This window comes from Lolium rigidum, chromosome 7, assembly GCF_022539505.1.
Source record: "Lolium rigidum isolate FL_2022 chromosome 7, APGP_CSIRO_Lrig_0.1, whole genome shotgun sequence".
Taxonomy (NCBI): Eukaryota; Viridiplantae; Streptophyta; class Magnoliopsida; order Poales; family Poaceae; genus Lolium; species Lolium rigidum.
Genome location: NC_061514.1, coordinates 276,500,858 through 276,517,297, shown reverse-complemented (window position 1 = coordinate 276,517,297; position 16,440 = coordinate 276,500,858).

The following is a 16,440-nucleotide window of genomic DNA, read 5'->3' as shown; positions in this document are numbered from 1 at the left end:
GGGGCGCCTTGTAGCGACGGCGCCACAGAGTTGCTGCGGGGAGTTTCTCGTTCGTTTGTTCACAGAGACAAGAAAGAAGAAAGGGTGGAGAGGTAGGTGGCGGCTGAGCGAGAGGGAGAAGAGGAGGGGCGCTAGGGTTTCTAGGGCGCGGCCTCGGATGCGGAATAAAAAGGGGAGGGGGAGGTGGTGGTGCGGTGGTTGGATGTGAGGACCACGGTCACACACACTGCGTGCTCTCCGTGAGGAAGAAGAGGACAAGATAGAAAAGGAGGTCGAAGGGGTACGGTGGAGGAGGTGGCTTGGGCCAAGGAGAGAAGAGAGAGATGGGCCGCCGGTGTGAAGATAAGGAGAGGTGGGCTGCCAGGTAGGAAAAGAAAAAGAACTAGGGAAAGCTGGGCCAGAAAAGAGAAAAGGGTCCAGCAAGGTTAGGGGGTTTCTCTCCTTTAAAAACTATTTGCAAACATGATTTAAACCAATTCAAATAAAAGTTTGAAATTTAATACAAAGGCAGAGATAAGGATAAAATAAGTTCCAAGTTTTATAGTAAACATAATATATAGTTTTGTTATAGGGTTTTGTTAAATGAATAGAAGAGGGGGTTTAATATAGGAACCATATGAGAGGGAAAACAAAATAATTTGGGTTTATAAAAATAATTTTATTTTGTGAACACATGGATGATATGATGCATGATGACATGATGATGCACAAAAGAAAAAGAACAAACAAAAACTAATAGGGGTGCTACCCTGGGCCGTTACAACTAATACCTCGCCAAATATAAAAATCGGAAGCCAACAACTATAAATATAGGGTACACGTCAAAAATCTTATCGCTTTGGTCCAAGAACCTCGCAACAAAAATATAGAACTTCGATATTAAGATACTCGAAGACTTGCAATCCATCAATGAGAAAACAAGGATGTCTTATTACAACAGAAGGAAAAATCTTCAAGATGGAAAAAACAGTACAAACTCTAGCCAGAAGGCTCGGGGGCTCCAACAATATAGAGCACTTTGCAATATACAACAAATTTCTTCGGAAATAAAAAAGAAATCAAAAAAGATAGAGATACAAGGTTTCCAATATGGTACAAATCAGTTAAAGCCCAAAATACTATCTACGGACAAGCCTCTGGTTGTTTTATGTTCAGCATAGGACCCCTTGATGAAGAATTCTGAGTCCATCCGAAGAAGCTCATCTATCATCGACTCGGCCACAGGAGCTACCATCTCATCGATTGTGTCAATATCATTTTTTCGCCGCGTTTTCTTGGCCAGGCAATCAGCAACAATCTTCGTCAGGTCTAATTTTGGATGACAAATATTTATCATAATCATGGCGAACCTTGCTCCAAGCAGTCAATTGAGCTCGCACAAAATTATGAATGCGGGGAGCATCTCTCGAATATCTCCAAGCAATTCAGGAAGAGTTTTGGGAACCTCATTTCGAGGAAACAAAGTCCTGTAAACAAGGGTTAATGTTGTCGTGCAAAAATTGAGAAATTCGCGCACTTGGCAAGCACGATCTTGGAACCTGACAATTTGTTGGGTTCGTTCAGGAGTGGCCCGTAATAAACAGCCATGGTTAAGGGAAAGATTGACAAGAAGATTCGTTCTCTCGTTCACTCTTCGATCTTCGGCAAGCAAAGATCAAGAACCGAGCCTATTAAGCGACAAGGCAAGAAATTTGAAGGAAGGCACAAGCAAAATAAAGAGGAGGCATTGTGAGGTTGGAAAAACATACCTAACATATCCGTGCTAGCTTCCAACATTAGCTCGAGCATGCTATTTTCTCGGTCGTGGCTTCTTTTGCTTCCAATACAGCAGCATCCTTGGCAGCCATAGCCTCTTTGGTTTGTTGGAGAGCAAGTTTTTCTTGTTCTGACGCTTTCCGAGATTGTTCCATCATTGCCAGAGTTTGTTTCTTCATGGATTGAAGTTGTTGTCGAAGTTCTTGCAAATCTTCCGACAAATGTTTGCCTGAAGAACCTTCGAGGGGATTATCATCGACTAGTATTTTCTTCGAGAAGGAAGACGCAGGTGAAGCATCGGCAGAGCAAGGGTTGGTCGAATAATTATCAAATATTAACTCGGAAAAGAAAGTCCCAGTGATCAATGATAAGTACCAAGCGGAATTTCATTAATTTCTAGAAAATTTACACGGACATTACAAAAGAAGTTCTCCAAAGGGACTAACAGGGTAATTGTCGCCAAGGCTAAAATGGCGACAACAAAGAAAAGGAATAGAGAAAGCAAAGGAAAGAAAAAGCAAAGGCATTCAACTAGACCTCCGGCCTTGATGAGCTAGGAGTTGAAGATGGCTTGATCCCGAGATAGGCCAGGATTTTCTTCGTGTTGGGCTTGGCTGCCTTGATCAACGACCTCCATCTTGATTGTTCTATCTCGCTCGGTGTCGCCTACTTTCATCCAAATCAACAGCTTGTTGACCGTCGCCGACCAAGGCAATAGTGTTCTCAACAAGCAACCTTCATGTTCTCCTGGCGCATCTTCAGTCCAAGATCCTCTGGTGGATTGAAGTCCTTGGCAAGGGCAAGGAAAGTCTTAGGCTCCTCTTTCTTCGGGAAGAAGTAGGGGAACAACTTCGACAATCCCGCGTCAGCATTCACCACGCCTTCGCGAATTTCTTGGCCGTGAAACTCCGCATAAGACAAGGCGTCAAGCAGCAGGATCATTGGTGGGATTCTCAAGGTCAAAATCTTGGCTTGTTTGACCTGCCATAGAAATTATATGTTAGTTGACAGCAAGTAAAAACAAAAGAAAGCAAGTCTTATGAAAAATAGAAGGGATCAACAAAGCTACCGAGGAAGCGACGATTTTGTGTGTTCAAGCGCTTGAGGATTCCCTTTTCACGGGCGGCTTGTGCGGCTTTGTGCTCATTTAGAGCAGCTTCAACATCTTCAAGTTTCTTCGCAGCTTCTTCGACACTAGCAGCTTTTGCTTTGGCCTCATCAGCCTCCACTTTTGCTTGGCTAGCATCAAGTTCAGCTTTCCGGCGAGCCGTTTCACTTTGCTCCAATTTCTGAGCAAGAGTGTCGGCAAGCCTCGTTGGCCTCTCGCAAGTTTCTCTCGCCAAAATAGAAAAGAGCAATCAAAATCGCGACAAAAATAGGAGCAAGAAGATCGGAAATAATGACAACAAAAGTTGTTACCTTCAGTCCTGCTGGCATATTCACGGTACCCAATGAATTGGGACCCAATGCGAACAAGCTCTTTGATCATGGGCTGTCAAAGAAGAATAGAGAAAGAAAATATCGGTACGAGAAAAAAATGAAGGCACAAAAAGAAGTAAACAGAGGAAATATAGATACTAGCAGGAAAGTCAAAAACTTACATCATCCAAGAGCGCTTGAGAAGAGCTACCCAATTGAGGGGCAGGCTCGATGATCGTTTCAACCCTTGTCCTTTTTGGTGAAGGAGCAAGGGGGCTTGAAGGAGGAGTGGTGGTGACGACGTTTTGTTGAGGAGGCGAGGATTCTTCTCCTTCAACTAGCGTCTCCGACACAAGTAAAGTATGTGACGCGCTCGTCCGAGGAGCCACGTCACGAGTTGGTACTTCTTCCTCATCATCACCGCGATTAAAGATCGACAAAGATAAAAAGCAAGATGAGACAAAAAACTTCGACTACAGTAAATAAGGGGAAATCAAGGTGACTTACGAGCCGACGAGGGATGCGAGATATGGATCATAAGTTGCCTTCTCGATGTGAAGGATCAACTTCTTCGGCTTTGGAAGTGCCGGAATCTTCGACGTTACTCCTCTTCCTTTTGCCTTTTGGAGAAACAACTGGAGGAGGAGATTGTGCCGATGCAAGGTCTTCGGAAGATCCCGCAGATTTTCGAGAATCCACGGGTTCATTCACAAAAGACGGAGTTCTTGATTGTCATCGGTGACAATGGCCCTTTCTTCGACTTCTCCACCTTCAGGAAGAGGAGGAAGCGAGACAAGGTTTGGATGATTCTGTGCAAAATAAAACAGGGAGAGATGTCAAGAAAGAAGTTACAAAAAGATAGCAAAGCAACAACAAGACAATAGACAAAGATTACCTTGGGAAGTGGATTGGCGGCGCTGAACGGCGTCACACGGCAAGAAGAAGGGACAACATCTCTTTTGCTGAGAGATGAAATTTTTCGGACAAGTTTTTCTAAATCCTTGACCTCCAAATTCACCGACAGCCGATCTACGTCTTCGTCGCCGGCATATTTCCGCAGAGGATATTTGCGAGCTTGAAGTGGTTGCACTCTAGTCCTAAGAAAGTATGCAGTGATTTGGATACCCGATAATTCTTGGCCGCGAGTATTTTGCAACTCGTGGATACGAGCCATCAAGGTCTCTGTCGACGCCCTTTCTTCTTCGGTGGCGAAAGATTTTTTCGGCGCCATCAAAAGGAGGGATGTTGTCCTCCGCACATCCATGGTTCTCCTCCTGAATGTACAACCACTTCTTGCGCCATCCTTGAACCGAGTCAGGAAGCTTGACGTCGAAGTAGTCAACAGTGGGCCGAACAGAAATTACAACGCCGCCTATATTATAGGCGACATTGGGCGAGCCATTACGGCGGCAGAAGAAAATGCGCTTCCATAGCGCCCAGTTAGGCTGGACGCCAAGGAAGGCCTCGCAAAGAGTGATGAAAATGGAGATGTGAAGAATGGAGTTTGGCGTGAGGTGGTGGAGTTGCAGACCGTAGATAAAAAGCAGTCCACGAAGAAAAGGATGAATGGGGGCGGACAGACCGCGGATGAGGTGATCGACAAAACTTACCCGGTACCCCATTGGAGGGGTTGGGTAGCTCTCCTCACTGGGGAAGCACAGTGCCTTGGGTTTCTTGCTGATCCCCAGCTTCTTCAGGCATGTTGATGTCTTGAGTGGAAATCTTCGATCTTTCCCACTCCGCCGCCCCAAGATCCGCGGCGGCCATGGAGGATTCCGGCGTGCTGTGCCTCGTCAATCGACGCGGTGGCATCAACAATGGCGCAGGGTTTGCAGTTTGGAGGCGAGGAGCTTAAGAGGTTGTGGATCGCAGGAGGAAATTTGCAGATGAGAGAAGGAGGACGGCGTGAGCGGAAGTGTTCAAGGAGGAAGAAGACGATCTTATATAGGGGTGCGGTGAAACGACGAACCGTTGGATAAGGAAAATGTGTGACAGATGATAGCCACGTGGCAACAAGGGTAAAAAAGTAACTTAACGTTGGGGAAGTTACGGTGCGTGCGCTAGCAAAAGCGGAGGACGTGTGTCCCCCACTTGCACGACGTGTCAAGATAGTGGATCAATTGGGCCCGCATGGCAGCGAGAAAAGACTTGTCGCAAATTTTTGACTAGCAATCGTGGCTATCGTCAGCAATAACGTCACCTTGCGTAAGAAAACTTCGACTCAACAGCTGCATCAAAAGGCGACATGTAAAAGTATTGGAGAGCCTTTGATCAAATACAAGTTTTTGAACAAATGCTCGGGGGCTACTTTGGAAAAATGAAGAGATCAATAAAGACAAAATAGAAATGGTGTGAGCCTATGATCAAATACAAATATTTGTTCATAGCCTCGGGGCTACTCCCATCGGGAGCGCTGTTCGCGCACCCGAGAAATTATAAAACTTCGGGAGAGAAAGAAAATATAGCGGCATATAGCGTGGAGCCTACAACCAAGCACAAGTCCTTGGCTGTAGCCTCGGGGGCTACTCCCATCGGGAACACTGTTCGCGTGCCCGATGAAATTATAAAAAAGAAAGAAAGTCGGAATGAAAAGAAGAAACATAGAAAAGCAAAAGAGTATATTTCGAGTTATAAATAACTCCGCATATACTCCCATCGGGAGAGCAATATAAGTCATCCGTGACTCGATAAAATGTGCCATTCCATCAGCCGAATAAGCACTCGACAATATATTCTCAGAACGCCGAAGTTGCGATCAATTTCTGAATGCCGCAAAACTTTGCGAAGGTAAGACCCCGCATCTATTCTCGTGAGGCGTGGCGCCGTCTCCGACGTCGGTTTGTTACTTTTATCCGTATCAACAGATACGAAGAAAAATCCTAACGGACGCGTTAGGTACCCGATAAATATGACCGGGACTCGACGGAATGGTAAGACCTTAAGCGGCACCTCGTCGAAGTTTACACCAGCATCCCGAAATCATGTCCAGGGACGTGATTTTGAAGTAGGTTTTTGCGGATTGCCACTAGAGCAGCTTAACTAGTACCCGATCCGTCGGATGAACTAGCCCCAACTACCATTATCCCCGTACAATATAGAAATTTATATGAAGAAATATAGAAAAGTTTAAGTTGTCGAGTAAAAATAAACAATGGAGATTTTCCCCGACTCTACGATTCAAGCAAAATCTCGGGGCTACCGACATGGGCATCCCTAATGGGCCCGCCGAAGATAGTACCCGGGGTTTATCGAAGGCCCACTACTCGAAGAATAAGAAGATTCGGAAGCCCAAGATATTATTAAGGAAAGCTAGAGTTGTAATAGAAAGTCTTATTTGTAATCTTACGGGATGAGTTTGAAACCTTCCCGGACTTTGTAACTTGTACAAGCACGAATCCCTCGGCTCCGCCTCCTATATAAGGGGGAGTCGAGGGACGCAGAGATCATCGAATCATTGTTTACAAACCCTAGTTTTCATAATCGTCGAGTACTTTTCGGCTGAAACCTTCGAGATCTACTTGCCCTCTACTTCCAACTAAACCCTAGCCTACAATCCATAGGCATTGACAAGTTGATACCTTGTCACGCCCGAAGATGGAGACCTCGATAGAACAACACCATGGTCGCCCGAATCAACGTACTATACACTCATAAGCGCCTAGAGGAAGTCGGCGAGTGGACAACAAGACCCACCCAGTCCAGAGGAATTCATCAACCAAGAAGCACCATCCAGGGAATACATTGCGCCCCGGAGGCCCATGCTCCAAGCAGCTGCCAACACCAACACCACCCGCAGTTACAGGGACTTGAGCAACCAAGGCGACACCTTCAAGAATGAAGCGACACCGTGGTGCCTTCGTCGCCTGTGCCGGACCTAGGTTTTACCCCAGTGCTCGAGGTGAGGAAGATGAATCAGGGCCACAAATGATGCCTCCAAGGAGGAAGACGGCACCCGCGGGCGTCGCCGTCGTTCGCCAAAAGCATGGATTTCTCCTGGCCCCACCCAATATCTTGCTGAACCGTGTAGATGGGCACAACAGATGGCCACACCACCGCAAAGAGCCAAGCCGAGAAGACCACCGCCCACCAAACCCACCACCAGACGGGACTAGATGGTGGGATCCAGCCCACCGCCGTTTGGCCGACAGCCTCCACTGCGCCTCCCTAGAACCACCACCACAGCGTTGGCCCGCAGAGGAGCAGATGGCCGAGCGGGCCCGAAGCTCCAGGCAGCAGCTGCAGGGGCGCCACTGCCACGAGAGGAAGCAACCCTCAGCAGCCGACCAACCGCGCCCGCGGCCGACAACGTCATCCCATGTGTCGTGTCAAAACCACCGGTTGGCGCGGCCTCCATCCACCGGGGCCGCTGCAAACGAGGGCCACCACCCACTGCCGCCTCCATATTCGAGAGGGCCACCACGATAGGCCCCGCCGACCTCTACCGAGAAGCACCCCCGCAAAGGAAGGCCGCCGCCCTGCACAACCCGCCTCGCGCTGGTTAAGGGATGTCCCGCCACCGCCGGCACCGTGCAGGCTTTTCCCGGCGGCGCACGCTTGCGGCGGCAAGGGAGGGAGGGGAAAGGGGGAGAGGGAGGGAGGGGGGCTAGTGTTTCGCCCCTATGCCGCCGCGGGGGACAACCCATGGCATGGTTGTATCTCCCCAAGGTATCAAAATCTATCTTGATTATATTGTACATGATTAGTATCATTGGATTCTTATCGATTTTTTTTTACATATTTAGAAGAATTTCTGGTTAAATAAAAAACATGGAAAATGAGGGCACAGGTATTCAATACTGTTTGTGCCAAAAGCTTGTATACACTTGCTTGCAGAGACGTTATACTGGTGATGTTTCGTTACGTAGCTCTGGGTATAAGATTCGATGATGGCCTTAAAGCTGGGATCGGGGCAACTTTGTTCTGTCAGCTGGCCGCTCGCCAGTCCGAGAGAAAGATACGCGTTTTACAGTCTGGGAAGAAATCCAGTTCGGAACAGAGAAGGCAAGTGATTCCGAGTAAGAGTAGAATTCGCTCATCAATCATCCATGTACCGATCGAGCACGCATGGCCTATATAAGTCGAGGAGCATAGCTCCCCGGTGCTGCATGTTCTCGGCGCCAACGATGGACATTAAGAAAAGAATGAGGAGCAAGAGGAAGCAGCAGCAGGGAACTATCCTTGACGAGCTTGTGTTCGAGATCTTAATCCGCCTGCCCGTGAAATCGCTGGTGAGGTTCAAGGCCGTCAGCAAGGCCTGGCAGGCCACCATCTCCGACCCGTTCTTCATCCGTGCGCAGCTCGGCTGCTCCAAACAGCGACAGCGGCATGACCCGTCCTCGTTCCTCATCACTCCCCAGGTTCTACTCGAACCTGACTGCACCGCCGAGGAGTATGCCGTCAAGGCCATGTCGACGGACATCCACTTCTACCGGTGGAATCTAAGAGAGTTCGACTGCAGCAGCACCACCACCACGCTCACCTGCAGGAGGCGCTTCCCGGACGGCGAGTTCGGGGCGGTGTCGCATCTGGCGCACTGCGACGGTCTGGTGCTGCTCCCCACCAGCACCAAGGCCTACGTCTTCAACCCGGCGACTGGGGATGTCCTTGCTCTGCCGGCGAGCCAGCGCAACATGCTGCGGAATGTCATGGCTCTTCCTGCTGGCCTCGGTCTCGATGCTTCCACCGGCAGATATAAGGTAGCGCGCTTCTTTTTCCGTGCCCGCAAGATCAAACGCCGGGAGATTGACACAATGGGGATGGAGGTATTCACCATTGGTGGCGGTGGTGAAGACGACAACGACCCTTCTTGGAGAGAAACCCTGGTGCATCCACCCTACCCTGTCCAGAGCGCGCAGACCGGCACCCACTGCAAGGGATATCTGCTCTTTTTCATCGATAAGCGCAATCAGGAACAACCCCCAAATGGCCTGCTCCGTTTCAGCCTCCAAGACGAAACATTTGGTGTCACTCCGTTCCCTTCCAACATGGAGTCAGCGGTTGATGACGAAGATATTTTCGCCCAAGAGCTAGACGGGGAGCTATGCTGTAGTTACGTTTCCAAGTCTTCGCAACGGCTACTAATCTGGATGACAAGAGATGTTCAGGATCCACAATGGGGTTGCCAGTACGTAATCGATCTCCGAGATCACTGCCATCCGGTGGCCTCACGTGGCACCATGGTGGCGCTTGGCAGCGATGGGATTCTTTTAAGACGAGGCAGTTTTATCTTCCGTTACGACTTTAAAGTTAACGGGGTGAGAGAAGATGAAATCTTCGATATGAGTAGCCTAATATACTTTGGGCCCATCGAAGACACCGTGGGGCATGTGTGGAAAAATGTTGCTTGGTTCGACCTAATTAGTTACAGTGAAAGTCTTGTTCCAATTACTCGAGCGTACAGGCCTAAAATGTGATAATGGTCTTGAGCTGATGTCCACCTTTGTCTCTCCGGACAACCCAAAGTTTTACTAGAGCTTATCTGTGCGAGGCAGGAAGATCAGTTAGTGTGTTGGGTCTTGCTTTTTACATTTAGAGAACAAAAGCTTTATTACCCTTCGCTTTTACATCACCGAGGCCTTTGCATCGGTTGATGCACACAGCCTTTTATTAATCAAACGAATATTCAAAGTTTACAATTCAACGATCACCGAGGGTCGATACAAAAATCAACCACCAAAAAAAGAGAAAACTGCTAAGCAATCTAGGCATCCTGTAATCTCTTAATAGGCCGCCAAGTAGACTGGTAGAAAATATCCTGGGCAACCATTCGAAGGTGGTTGCATCCAGAAACCATGCACTCTCGTTGGTCCTCCGGAAGCAAGAAGCGCCATAGCTAGATCCAGTGCACCGTAGTGTGAATAACCTGCAAGAAATTAGTAGAATCCTTTCTGTTAAAAACAATATCATTTCTACAATTTCAAATTGACCAACATAAAGTTGAAACACCAATGCGAATCCTAGCTTTATCAGTTTTTTCAGTTCCATTAACCCAATTCCCAAACAAATTTGTGATATTGGATGGAGGTGGAATATGATATGCAGCAAAAACCACCCGCCAAACAAGCATAGCAAAAGGACAGGAAATAAACAAATGTTCCACTGATTCCTCAACGTCACAGAAAGAGCATTTCGTATTTCCATTCCAATTCCTCTTTGCTAGATTATCACGGGTCAAGAGGACTTTCTTACTAATAAACCACATAAAGATTTTAATTTTTAGTGGGATTTTTATCTTCCAAAGATATTTATGAAGATATCTTGTATGCCCATTTAACATGGCAGCATACATAGATTTAACAGTGAATCTACCTGAAGATGTTAGGCCCCAAACGAACTTATCTTGATCCTCATTTAAATTTATCTCCATCAGTCTTTGGCATAGGTGTACCCATTGATCCCATTTATCACCAATTAGTCTTCTCCGAAAACAGATGTTTAACGGACTTGAGCTCATAACACTTGCCACCATATCATGTTTACGATTAACTATGTTATATAGTTGAGGATACTGAGATGCAAGGGTGTGATCATCTTCCCAAAAACGTACTCCTTCTCCGGAGCCTACCTTAAATTTTTCCCTACTTAAAAAAACCCCTTTAACTCTCATTTGTCCTTTCCAGAAGGGTGAATCAGTAGGCTAACTTTCAACTTCCGCCAAGGTTTTCTGCGAAAGGTACTTGTTTTTTAATAATTGTTACCATAACCCTTCTTCGGAAAGAAGTTTAAATAACCATTTACTAAGTAGGCAAGAATTTTTAATCTCCAGGACTTCAATTCCGAGACCACCTCGGTCCTTAGGCCTGCAAATCAGGTTCCACTTAGTTAACCTATATTTCTTTTTATTTTCCTCACACTGCCAAAAGAACCGTGATCGGAAAAAATCTAATCTTTTCCTTACCTCTTTAGGTAAATCAAAGAAAGATAGCAGAAACATCGGTAAACTAGTAAGAACCGAGTTAATCAATACAAGGCGGTCCCCATATGATAACAATTTTCCGGCACAACATCCCAGTTTTCTCACAAACCTACTTTCCACTGAATTCCATTCAGAGTTTTTTTTAACTTTTTATAATGGATTGGGATACCCAAATATCTGAAGGGCAAAGAAACAGATTCACAACCAAATAGTTGTTTATACTGCTCCTCTTCCTCTTTGGCCTTACCAAAACACAAAATCTCACTCTTATGAAAATTAATTATTAGTCCTGACAATTCTTCAAAGAAACGCAATATTAGTTTCATATTTACAGCCTTCTCGAAGTCATGTTCCATGAAAAGTATCGTGTCATCAGCATATTGCAATATAAAAATTCCTCCGTCAACTAAATGAGGGATAAGACTTCCCATCTGATCATCCTCTTTCGCTCTTCCTATTAGGATGGCCAACATATCTGCAATAATGTTAAACAACATAGGTGACAGCGGGCCACCCTGTTGAAGACCCTTTCTTGTTTGAAAATAATGACCAATATCATCATTAACATTGATCCCAACACTTCCTCCCCTAATAAATTGTTCAATGAGTTCACACCATTTGGGATCAAAACCTTTCATGTGCATAACTTGTTGAAGAAAAGGCCATTTTACTTTATCATAGGCTTCTCAAAATCAATTTTAAATATCATTCCATCCATTTTCTTCTGATGAAGTTCATGAATAGTTTCATGTAAGACAACTACTCCTTCAAGAATATGTCGTCTTGACATGAATGCCGACTGTGTAGGGCCAATAACTATTTCGGCAACAGTATTAGCTCTAATAGTAGCTACTTTCGTGAATATTTTAAAACTAACATTAGGAAGACAGAATGGTCTATATTGTTGGATTTGAACCGCATTCTCCTTCTTAGGCAATAGGGTAATCACACCAAAATTCAATTTGACCAACTGTAGTTTCCCTGAATGCAGTTGATAGAACATTGGCATTAAATCACCCTTGAGAACTTCTTAAAAGATTTGGCAGAACTCAGCTGGAAAACCATCAGGTCCTGGAGATTTATTTAACTCCATTTGGAAAATAGCATCCTTGACTTCCTTCTCTATGAATTTAGCAACAAGGATATTATTCTCCTCTTGAGTTAATTGCGGAATATCCTGTGTATACTCCTCACTCAGTGTGAGGGTAGAAGTAGTTGGCTCTCCAAACAACTTATTATAATATTCAGAAATATAGACTTGTACATTTTCATCACCCACTATGGTTCCTTCCTCTTGTTCTAGTTAAAAAAAATCTTTATTCGATGTTTTCCATTTGCAATTAGGTGAAAATATTTAGTATTGTTTCCCGATTCTTGAATATGCTTTTCCTTGGCTCTTTGTGCCCATTTAGATTCATCATCTCTATGAAGTTATGTTAAATCATCATTTGCCTTTCTTAATTTTGCTCTCTCATCATCACTAGAGGAATTGACTTAGCTTTCAAGTCTAACTCATCTATTAATAAAAGCAATTTTTCTTTTTCTTTCTTATGTTGTGCACTTAAATATTTTACCCAACCTTTAAGAAAACGCCTCAAATGTCTAATTTTATTCTGCCAAATGGCAATAGGAGAATTCCCATGGGTCTCAAAGCCTCCCATTCAGCTCTCACTATATCATAAAAATTCTCATGTTTCAACCATGATGTTTCAAAAGAAAAGTGAGATTTATTGCCAATATGAGCATGATTACCCGAATCAATTAACAAAAGATCATGGTCTGAACTAGTCCTTGTTAAAGCTCTAACTGTGACTAGAGGGAATTTTTGTTCCCACTCAACTGTCGAAAGGATTCTATCAAGTTTCTCATACGTTGGCATTTCCCTTCGATTAGCCCAAATGAATTGCCTACCTGAGAGAGCAACCTCTCGCAAGTTTAGCCTCTCAATGATGGCATTAAAAATGAAAGGCCAATGTGGCTTGAAATTATCATTATTCTTATCCTCTTTTCTCCTCAAAATGTTAAAATCCCCTCCAATAAGAGAATGTGTGGATCCTGAAACACCCATCCTGGCAAGTTCATCTAGAAATTGTGCTTTATGAGCATCTTGAGCAGCGCCATAAACTAGCACTAATACCCATTCAAATCCATCATGTTTACATATAACATGTAATTTGACACAAAAATCCCCAGTTTGAACCGTACCAACTTGTAGTAATGCATTATTTATTCCAACTAGGATACCTCCAGACCTCCCATGAGGTGGAAGACAAAACCAAGAGAAGTCTAGCCCATTTGCAAAAAATTTAAGAAAAGGTATTGAAAAATTAGATCTCCCCGTCTCCAGTAAGGCGATAAAATCTAATTTCTCCTCCCTTAATTGTTCTTTGACAAACAAGTGTTTCACAACATCACCAAAACCATCTGAGTTCCAGAATAAACCTTTTATTGAACCCATTTTAATAAGAAGATTTGTTTTTGAATCTAGCACTTCTACGAACCCTAGACAAGTCAAAATCTCTCTTCTTTCGAGGTTTCTTAAGTTTAATTATAGGCATTAGCAGATCGTCATGTTCCAATAACTCTTGCGCCTCCTATATTATCAAATCTCCAATAAGACTTGAAAATTTGGAGGTTAGCAAACTACTTTGTCCTTCTTCCTTGTCTAAACTAGTCTCAACATTTTTCTTTAAGATTACTAGAGTTCGATTTACATCTACCTCCTTAATAGACACTGCAGCTTTTAAAGCTTCCTTTTTATTTTTGCCAAAGATATCCCTAGGCGACTTGCTTTACTCAAAACTAGCAAAAGAAAAGCGCGGCGGCACGCCGCGCCGGTGCTGAAGCTATATGAAAAGAACCTTGGAAGCACGAAGAGAAGGATGAATGAGATATACAGAAAAATTAGTTGCTAGCAGTATGGTCACAACATAATATGGCCAGTGTCTTGTATTGCTTACCAGATAAGATAAGAGCGACACCACTTTGTTTTACTGGAATCCATAAACATGAAAAGAAGATAAACTGGTGATCTACCAGATAGATACATCTGTTCAAAAACCTGATCTTACAAAACATGATAGATAGGTGAGACAAATACACATAGTGTCAATATGAACCGGTGTTATTAGGGCCAAAGATTTATAGTAGTGAGTGAAGTCGGCAGCGCACACAGTTCCATACTTTTGATGCACCTTCTTGATATTTTGCACTGATATAGTCGACCTAGCAAAAGAAAAAGGTAAAAATGTTATATGAATATCAACAGCTGGACAACTAACAATCAAATTCATGTGTGTGATTTCAGGACAAACTAATTGTGATTTTTCAACCTCGCCACAAACTACTATTTTTGTGGTTCATGCTTGTGTGTGATTTCAGGACAATGAAGACTGAGAGGATTTATACCTGTAATAACACATGCACAACTTTCTCCTTGCCTCCTTCAGATGCATATCCATTCAAGCAAGGTCAGTTTTAGTCCTCGTTGACAGGCTTCATCGGCTCGATATTATCCAGTTGACCATGTCAAAACAGCAAGCAGAGCCAAAGAAGTAAGAGAGGTAAAGGATATAGATTGTGTACCTCATCTGCTCTGTCATAGCCCTCCTCACTCTTGCTCTTCCAGCAATCGGTGCCTCCACTCTGGCTTTCTTGGCAGATGTTCAGAATGTCTACTTGAAGAAATCGCTTAGCATATTGCCAGAGCTCTAATTAATTAGTAACATAGAACATCTCTCTCAAATGATATCATAGTCAGTTAACGTAGAGCCTACAAAACCATTCTTACATAATCATATAGCATATAACGCATTGTAATGTTACCATCCTTTCAAATGCTACCATAAATACTAAAGTACCGTTGTCATGTATAGTTAAGAAAATTATTTCAGAACAATGCCTCCTTAATCCTAAGATATTTGTGCAAAAAGTTTGTAACTAAGCCCTCTATGCGAAAATAATATCTGAACTCTGACCGAAAGAATTCAGCATGGACTGAGGACTCAAAAGTGTGCCAAACAGAGATCTGCTAACCATCAAACTGTCACCAAAGGCAAATTAAACACAAATCAAGATTGATTCATTTCATATTCATCTACTTTAGAAATGCATGTCTGCCAGCCTGTTTACAAAACTCGAAGTTGAGCATCACTCAAAAATGGATGGCAACAAAAAAGTAATTGACTACAAAAAAAAATCTTAGAGGGGCACCATGAGAACCTATGAAGTAAGGAAAACCATCCTGTTGTAAGAACTACAATCTGAATATCCTGCCTTTGAATCATGCTTATCTATTTCCACACAAAATCTTCTTTGTTGTTGGCAGCAAAACACAAAAGTCTAACATCTGCAAGGAAAGAGGGACTGCAAAGTAAATAAGGAGACGGAGATTTGCATATTTTTTATTGATTAATTATGGAAATACAGAGCACAGAAGAGAAATTACATATAATGAGCAACTGGTAAAATCTAGATCTTGAGAGAAACCACATGAAAATGTGGTGTGCACAAGTGAGATAATTGATGCAGTCAATGCCATGTCAACTGTCGAGAGCAATGGAAGACATTGAAATAGCTCGAAACAAAAGAACATGGAAACCAACCCAAATGTATAATCAAATATTTTTGCCATTCCTCGTTAATATAATTTTCTTCTCTCGTCTAAGATGAAATTGGCCTGATACACACACACACACACATTCCCATTGATAATCATAAACATAAGAAACATGTGTATACAAGTTTACATTATAAGGAAAACATATATCACAGTCCACAACGGTGATATATAGTAATAACCATATTAAGCTTTGATTTCCACAATCAAGTACTACATCATAAGACAACTAAAAAATGTAATGCTAGAGCAAGGAAGTCACAGACTCAGATCTCTCTATAACCAGTGGATGCACATCATTGCTCTGCCATCAAGATGTGAATGGTGCCAAACTACCAATGCCCCTTTAATCTGGAAGGACCGTATTTTTGGAATCAATAATAGTAGGTAAACATATAGGTTTCAATCTAAATATATTACCTGCTGCATCAGGTGTCATGCTATTCTAGACAGTAAAAAAACATCGGACTCCAAAGGAACTTACCGGATCCACTTATAAATGTATATTTGTACATCAAATTGGGCTAGCTTCTCGGATCTGGCTCCGTGAAGCTAGACTTTTTGGCACTGCTCCACGCTGGAATTTCGGGAATCCAGAAGCTAGAGGACTTCTGAGCACGCCTTAAACCAGTTCAAATATTTGCTGCAAGGCAGACAATTTCATGGCTCGGCCAAAGCAAGCTAATATATCTAGGAATATTAATATTCAAATTAAAAAACCAAAACAATGAAC